Source organism: Brienomyrus brachyistius, chromosome 4 (genome assembly GCF_023856365.1).
Source record: "Brienomyrus brachyistius isolate T26 chromosome 4, BBRACH_0.4, whole genome shotgun sequence".
Taxonomy (NCBI): Eukaryota; Metazoa; Chordata; class Actinopteri; order Osteoglossiformes; family Mormyridae; genus Brienomyrus; species Brienomyrus brachyistius.
The window spans coordinates 31422001-31431264 of NC_064536.1; positions in this window are offsets into that span (position 1 = coordinate 31422001).

Here is a 9264-nt window from a genome sequence, read left to right on the forward strand (position 1 = left end):
GAGCTGTGGCACAAGGGCCTGGCCAGGAATTGGTGAGGCATCACCACAGTAGGGGTGGTGCTCTTCTGAGTCACGGCACACAACTAGGACAGCGTTGTCAGGTGCTGGTGGGGGCTCATCCTCTTGATCGAGCTCTGTGTTGGTGACGGCAACATCAGGTGCTCTTACCAGGCCTGAGTCGGCAGCTTTTTCTAGTTGAGGTGGGACGTCTTCAGTTGTTCCAATATCTCTGGTAGGGAAGGCTGATGGCTGTTGAGTGTTACTTAGGGCTGACATCCAAGGGAGTCCGTGGGCATTGTCTGGTTTGGGTTCTGGTGAGGATTGTGGGGTAGTGCGTGTTTTGTGCATCCGTCCTAGTCATTTTGGGTCTTTCTTCCGAAAGTCCTCTTGACCCTTGAGGTGATGCTGAGCAAAGAAATCACGCAGCAACTGGAGTAGAACCCACTCATCTTTCTCCGTGGTTTGTCCAGGCTTCAAGTCTGGTTCATAACTTTTCCTCCTGTCTTTCCAGTTCCGCGGTTGATTCCGTCGGGAACTTAGTGGAGAGCTAGGATTAGAGAACTGGCTTCCTAGCCGATCTCCCCGCTTATTCCAAGGCTCTGTGGGTCTTGGTTTCCGTTGGTTAAGAGAGCGCTGTGCCTCCCACTGGTCTGGCCGGGTCTTCAACTGCTGTGGAGGCGGACCAGGGTAACGCTCACTGTGGCTTGCTGCTCTCCAACCTCGGTCATGGATTGGTGGTTGCGGATGAGGGTGGCCACCTTCCAATGCCAGGTTGGAGTCTGTAATGCCAAGATTTAGCACTGCCGTCGCTTTAGTTGCTTTCTCGGCTGCTGCTCTTTGTTTGTGGTATGCCTTGATTGCAAGGTCTCGTAGTTGTTGACTTGTCATGGTGTGGGGACAAGCTATGAGCCCAAGGTAGTGATTTAAGGTTGGGTGGAGATTCCGAAGGAAGAGAGCCTTGAAGGTTGCATCTTCTTCCATGTCTGCCTCATTTTTGGACCCAAAATATGCCCGACGAAGGCGATTGTAGTAGGCTTGGGGAGTCTCTTGTCTGCTCTGTTTGACATCCAAGGCGACACTGATACCTTGTTCCGACTCAGGATCAGCAAACTCTTGAATCAGTGCTTCATGTAGCAGCTTGGAGTCGGCCTTGATTCGACTGGGCTGTCGATCCAGGAAGCTGCGGACCTCCAGGCTGGATGTGATCCTGATGAGGTAGACTCTGTCTTCATTGGTCACATTGTCCAGTCTTTTGAGGTGGAAGTCAATGTCTTGGAGGTAGGTATGAATGTCGTGGCCCCCCATGGGGTTAGGCGTAAACATGTCGATATTCCGAGCTACTTTATCAAGCTCCTTTGTGGTAACCCGGTGTTGGTATCGCTTCAGTACACCTGTTTCATCTGGGGTGCCTTCTTTGAGAGAGACCTTCCAGGCGCTTGGTTCCTCAAGGTCCGGTGATGGGCAAGGAGGTAACTTGTCCCGATGAGAAGTCCCTTGAACGCGGTCTGAGTGCCTTGGGGGAGACAGCACTGTCGGAGAGGAAGTCGGTGCCATCACTGAATCGTAGGAGGCTCCAAATTCTGACTTTACCTCATATGCCTGTATTAGTTCTTGTCTCATCCGGTCAATCTCTTCTGTGTCAGCTCGATGTTTCGTTCTGGCATCGGTGAGCTGTTCTTGGGAGCTGATTAGCTGGTGATTCAGCTTGTGCAGGCATCTCTGTGCCTCAGCCAGATGGTTTTCCAGGGCCTGGATCCGAGCATCCTTGTTCTTGAGCTCTGTGTGGGCTCTGTCCAACAGTGTTTCGGCCTGGTCCAGTCTGGCTTCGAGGTTCTCTTTGGTGGCTCTGGCTTGCTGTTCTTGCTGGTCAGCTTCAGCTCTGAGCCCTTCCAAAGCCTGTTGAAGCTTTTTGCTTGTTTGAGGAATCTTGCCTTCTTCTGTCTCCTCTTCCTCATGGGACGGAGACCTTCTTTGTTGGAGTTCTTGCTCGAGGCTCTTAATGCGATGTTGAGCTTGGGCCGCATCTCGCTGTGTCTCAGCCAGAAGTTGTTGGGTGTCTCTCTCCTGCTGTTGGAGTGCTTGCACCCTTTGCTGGAGACAGGACGTTTCCTCTTCATTTGTCTTCAACCTGGCTAGAAGTTTGTGTGCGAGGGAGCCGAGTGCTTCGGTTAGCCTTTTACTCCCGCATTTCTGAGTGGGTGGCATGGCCATTAGTTCAGCGATGTCGTCCTCAATTTGGTTAGCTGCTTTGGACCGTATGAGATCGGCATGACTGGGTAGGAAGTCGGAAGTCACAACATCAGGCCAGGTACCCACATCTTTCCACTGGTTGAGGGGGCTTTCCATGTGGATCATTGTGACTCGGTCAACTGCAGGGTGGCCGCAGAAATCTGTTACACTCAGACTGGAGGTTGTCTAGGTGGGTGACCTGACACCTAAATCTGGGTGAACAAATAAAACCAACAAAGTAAAATAAAGTAGAACTGGGGCCTGTCACTGGGTAACTGGAAGGGTGTAGTGAACCACGGGAATAGTTACCCACGACAAAATAAACAAACAAAAATTGCTCCCTGGGAGAAATTGTTGCAGGTTAGAACAGTGTGAGTTACTTTAGGGCTTGAGAGATGCCCTAGTCAGGGGTAAAGGATAAACCTTGTCCTGGAAATTGTCGGTCTGTGACTACTGACAGTGTCAGCAGATGACAGGAGAAGTTGGGAATAGAAAGTGGGAAACAAGAACTTCAAAAGCAATGGGACTGCATTCAAACTTAGCTTGCTGTTGCAGATCAGATTACCCCTGGGTTGGGCTCTGTTGAACAACTCCGCTTTGACCGGAAGGGGGACCACTAGCAGGTTCTGCTTTACTTGTCCCTATCCGAATTGTTGCGGTGTTAAGCTAGTGATGCAGGTGGAGAGGTTTGAACGCTGTCAGGTGTCCCTCCTGAACAGGGCACGTCCGACAAGCTCAATCCCAGCCAAGCAGGCCTGAGTCCGGCTCCCACTCCCCCGATCCCCAGCAATGTCAACTTGGAAGGGGGTGTTCTGTATGCACAACTGAGACAACCCAGGTGGGGCTCAGCTTATCGGCTGCACTACCTGAGACCTGACTCGACCAAGGCTGGCAAAATAGCCTTCAGGTATCACCCACCCTAGTGAGAGTCCAAGCTAGGGCCGTTCTCAGAACTCACCCTAGACGAGGTCCTGCTCAAAAGTTGTAATGATCGCCTGAGGTACCTGTCAGCCTTGCCCTTAATGAGTCAGTGGGTGCAGCCGGGCTGGCACGCTTTTGGGCGTCCAATTGCTGAGAACTCCCCTTCGGTTCTGACAAACTGTATGATCGCAAGCAGTGACAGCAGAGCCACAGACAAGCTCAACCAACAGAGAGCGAATGGTAGGCACCTAGCACAGGAAGAGCTCAACTGATCAGACCCAAACGACTCTCCGATGTGATTGTGTATGTTGACTGTTGTTAATAATGGTTGAACTTCTATGCAAGTACCCTTGTTGGGGGAGAGGGAGTGAATAAAAGCCTAAAGTGAAATAAGACCTAAAATAAATCAAAAAGATAAAACAGAAATCAAACCCAATGAGTTGTGATTCTTATTCAATTGAAAACATCAATTAGTTATGCAGCAATAACCTAATTAGATGTTAATGTGTTGTAATCAAGTTAATTAAAAAGTTGATTAAGGCTTTCAGGCAAGAACCTGTGTGTCCAATTTTGCGTGTTGGTATTACCGCAGATGACCACCAGAGGCCCAACTCAGATGTTAACCTACTATGGCTGACCACTAGAGGTGCAATTTCAATGGAGTGGCACTGCTATGGCTTGCCACTAGAAGCGCAATTTCAAAATTGAGTGGTAATTCTATGCCTGACCACTAGAAGCGCAATTTCGAAATGGAGTGGTAGTTCTATGACTGACCACTAGAGGCTCAATGGGGCGTTGCTCCCTTTGTGGGGGGTCCCAGGCAAGTGAGCCTAAGGGGTAGGGTCACTGGTGACCAAAAAAAAAAACGGCGTCAGGCAGGCCTTCAGGGCTCTGATCTCTAAGTGGTTAGAGTGGCGTTCGCAGACTGCACTCGTAACCAAAGAGATAGCTAGGCGGTTGCCGACGATCAATGAGTGTCACACACGCTTAATGCATGCACATGCCGCTTGCGGCCTTCTGTGCCTTGCGCAGTTTAACCCCTTACAACTATTACTGGAGCGAGGAAGCGCTCGCGTTACGGTGACGGATCTAAATAGTGAGTGCACTATATCACGTCGCAAATGATGCTGAAACCACGGCGGGTCTCAAGAACTGGAGACTCCCAATTTCTAAATGACACACACACTTGGCTCACAGCGCAAAGTGGTGTTAAACTTACTTTGTCTAAAGCAGGCACACACATATGAGTAAGATCCTGATAGGTAGCTAAGCTATCGGTCTTATCTCAGGGAGTCCAAGCGCAACAGAATTCAGGTTAGAACCTCGTAACAAGAATTCCTGTTCGCTAATAGAGAGATCTCTGCCAGGATATATGGAAACGGAGAAACTCGTCCGAATCGATCCTGGAAACAACGCGCTATATCTGAGAATCTCGTCAGACATAGGGTTAAGGTTTACTGCAGTTTTAACGAAATAAACTAAAATAAAATAACCAAAAATAAAACAAAATAATATAACTACTAATAACAGAAATAAAAATAACTATTTTAAGCCCGTATGTTCCCGCTTATATGCCTTCAGATTGCCCTGAGTGCGATTAATCCTCAACTTTTCCAACCAGTTCACTGTAGCGCTTATTCAACTGTACGTTCAGTCATAAAAAGTTTAAATTGTGTGCTCACAATAAGTTTAAACCTTGTGCCCGCATTCTCCACCAATTATGTAGGAATTATTAGCTCAGGTAAATTTTAATATCTCCACCAATATGTTTTGAAATTAATTAACTTTTAATTAATTATTATTTAATGCTGATTATTAACCAATTGTTATGCCGAATGGTCGGCTCCTCCAAACTCAATTGTGAATCCCCGATATCTGTTAATGTGAGACTTAAATGGGATTCATTAATAACCAGTATCGCTTAATAACCTGGGTTAGTGGGCTCGTCCAGCGAGCTGCGTCACCAGGTAATGTAAACGATCGGTAGCGAAGCTTCCCTCACGGCCGATGAGAGAGAGTCTCGCGATATTTCAGGCGAGTTTAGAGGTTTCAGAGCGTAGTAGCCAGATCGCACAGAGGCAGGGACTATTGTGAGCACTCAATGACGGAGGCTGAAGTTGTGTAAAAAGACATGCATTTATTCCTACAACTAACATAAGACAGACATTACACCTAACAAACAATAAACATGAAATAACGGAATAGACACAAACGATGTAATCATGAAAATGCAATGACCAGATTTAAAATGATTAACCTGAAAAGGGAAAAACTGTTCTGCAAAGCAAGCAGTTTGTAAGGATTATAAACCTAAAGGAATATAGCAGGTGAATAGGACAGTTCAGGTTGTTAGAAAGGAAAGGAAGTTGGTTTACTTGGATGCAGGAAAGAGGGAGGTCTTTGCAGTTGGTTGCAGTGGCTGATGAGCTGATGGGTGATGGCTCTCAGGGAGGCGCGGTGTTTGCAGCGGTTGTTGGAGTGGAGTCCCTCCGGTTCTTTCTTCTGGTGAAGCTTGGGCTGAGTTGCAGTTCTTTGGGTCTTCACCGACGGGCTTTAAGAACGCTGCTTGTTTCTCCGTGTTCTTCTCCTTTTCTCCGCCTTTCTCCTCCTGGCTTTGTTCTGAGGTGCCAGGTTTTATAGTGTAAGGTTCGTGATTAGGAGTGACCAGGAATTAGAGTCCTGGACCAATGGCTGACCATCCATTTGGCGGGCTTTCGGAAGGGGGTCGGTATCAGTCCTTTTGGGATTTATGACCAGACTGACTTCTCTGGTAATGGTGATTTTCATTAGGCTGGTGTAACTTTTGATATATCCACTTTTGTGGTAACCATTGACCAGATTTGGAAACTGGAGTGATTTTCCTTCGGTTTGATACCAAACATGCCATACCAGCCTAGCGGTTCACACCAAATACCATCTGTGATGATTAATTAATGATTACTTATATTATGCTATTATGTTATGTTCTATTACTCACACCAGTATATGGTACAGGTGGTTTAGGTTGTACCTCAACAGATATTACCCTTTATACAGACATTATATGACATATTCTCATGTCATAAGCACATCTTACCCTTAGATAGGCATGGTAGAATACAAAGATCAGATAAGGGTTGCCGAGGAATGTGGCAAAGAAAAGGGGGGGGGAGGGAGAAGGTTTGTCAAACAAAGAAAAAGAATCTCCAAAAGTTAAGACACATTCGAACATAAAATGTACATATCTGTATATTAAGACTAGTAGTCAAGAGTAAATAAATATACAGATATACAAAAGCCAAACTTAACAGAAACTTTCTGTGGGGTGCTGGGTGAGTGGTATGTAAGGCAGGACGTCGGGGGATGGGGTTGTGTGCCAAGTCGAGGGGCCCCTGTCCCTGGGGATCCACTCTGCTATCTGTAGGTTGTTAAAGCTTTGGGCAATAAAAGTTGGAGTGCTGGCCTCCCTGGTTATCTATGTGTGTGGGGTCACAAACCCCCCTTTGGGGCCTAGGTCGATGTGTGCCTTCTCGTACCAGGGTAGGCCTTGTCTCAGGCCACCTGGAATTTAAGCTTTGTGATTTGTGCATGTGTGATCCTACATAGCAGTCAGATGTTATTTTAACCAATGTACAGGTTTACCTTTAATTTAATTCTACAAACATAATCAAAATCACTTGTGAAAAAGACATTTAGTCACTTACTAAGGCAGATACAACCTGTGGAAGCACAGCTAAAAGCATACCATCACCCATTATAGAGTGAACCATTGTCTTTGTAACTGAGTAATCACAACTAAGTGCAATTTACTATAATGAAACTGTACACAGAAACAGTAAAGACAAAGGTAATTTATTATGATGAAATGCTTCCAAAATGCCCAGTGTGCTTCAGCGATTCTCCTTTTCTCCAGTCGTCGACAGGTCCTGTGTTTATTAGGTGATCTGTGATGTAGGAGATCCTGAGAATGGCTGCTGCTCCAAGGATGATTGGCAGGTGGCTTTTCCCAGGAACAGCGGGCTGGAGATGTAAAGGTGGGATGGAGAAAATAAAGTGTAGGGGAATACAGAGTACAAACAACCATAAGAAACACACGGCCCATGGCCATACGTCCACAAGACAACCACCCGCCCAACCCGAGACTGAGCCCACGAGGGACTAAGGGGGCGCCAACCCCCGTAAAAGGAGGTCCGCAGAGGGGGGACAGACACCCCACCGAGGGAAGCGGGTCCAGGGCCAAAGGGCCCCATCAACCAGGAACACTCCCCTGGCGGACAGTCCCCCCAGCCCGCTCCCCGGCAGGACGGATCGCCGCCCACTGTAGCGACCCGGCACGTCCCCCCCCTCCCTGACACTGCAGGATGATCTAAGGGAGACCCATACAAACAAAGTGCACCCCCCCCCCCCCCCCCCACGAGTGGACCTGCGTCAACTGGGGAGCGGCAGACCCCCCGCCCAGCCCAAACCAAACCCTCCAATTCGCCTAGAAGGGCTCAGAGCATCCCTAGATACCCCGGACCGCCTGCCAGGGCCCCACCACGGCGCAGCAGAGCCAAGGACCACCCAGTCCACAGCCCACAAGAGGAGACGGCCCACACCGGCCAGGGCCCTCTTCTACCTGCCGGGCCACCCCACCCGCGCAGGGCCAGAGACAGAGAGTTGGGGGGGCCCCTCAGCCCCCACTGATTCCCCGTCCCATGTTAATGTGAAGTGTGCATGTACATGTGTGAGAGAGTTGTGTGTTTATGTCTACAATGCATTAAAATTAGTGGGTGCAGTTCGAGTATGAGGGCCCCACCACTGGCAGATGGCAGAGTCCCCCATCCCCCTCCCTGCACCCCAAGGCCCTAATGTAGCATGGACTGTGTATATAACTAAAGTGCAAAAAGCTGGTGAACAGTCGAGGCACGGGCACCCCACCGCTGGCAGATGGCAGAGCCCCACCTGCCTAAACCCACCTCCTCAGCCCTAGTGTCATGTGCTGTCTAATGTGTAAGTAAAACCTCCCCACTGCCCCTCAAAGCCCTAGTGTTGTATGAAATGTGGTGTCCGGCCCAGGGGAGCAATAAGGGCGTGCAGGAGTGGGCCCCCCCCGGCACCGGGGCCAGATCCCCGACTGGCCCCGATTAGTCCTCATCCCCGACCCCACACAACCGGCAGGGGCGGCCAACCGAGGGGGTTCAGGGGCGCCACATTAACAATTGTTAATAAACATTCCACTATACATCTCAAAATTTATCACACTTAATTCATTATCTTTGATACTGTTTCAAACATTTAATGTTCCCCAAACAGCAGCAGAAGAACCATAACTTCATCTTCCTTGTATTTTGGCCCTTCTCTGTGTCAAGAGCTCTACAAGCTCAACTTTAATATTAATTTTCCACCACTTCTACATCTTCTATCTTTACCTGACCCACATCTATCTCTACACCGCCAGTTTCCTCTCTGAAGAGTCTCAGAAACAATGCCAGCATTGCCTATCACTCTCACACCCTCCCCTCCCTTACACCAGTCAGTCACACCTCCCAGTCCCCCCATAACCTCCCCAGCCTGGACAGTGGGGGGTGTCGCTGGTGAGCACTCCTCCAAACCTTTCCTCTCTCCCCAGTCGATCACCTCGTCCCACAGGTCCCAGGCTCCCCAGTGCTGGTCGTTGGTCCAGGAAACAGCTTTCGGAATTTTCATTCTGGTTAACATAATTAACTAGCCGTCTGTGATACTCTCAAAGCCAAACTAGACACTGTGTATTTTCAACGCACTCCAGACATTTGCTAAATGCTATTCACCAAGAATGCCTATGGAAAGGGATGGAGCCTTCATTAGCTGCTCGTGGCATCGAGGCTACTCCGATAGAAGCGGCCAAATTGCTAAAACTGTTTCACAACCTATACAGTAACGCTGGCGAAATCAGGACGCTGCTTCGGTACGTTATAACATCGCCATGGTAATGAACCCAGCAAACGGTTAATCTTACTTCAACAACATGGGACATTTAAAAAGTAAACGTATAGGGGCTCTTTTCAGAATAACATCTTCAGATGAAACGCATTACGACAGACCGGATGAGTAAAACCAATCATATCAACCATAAGTCTTATTGTTTTTAAGTTTAACACAATTATTTTCTCTTAC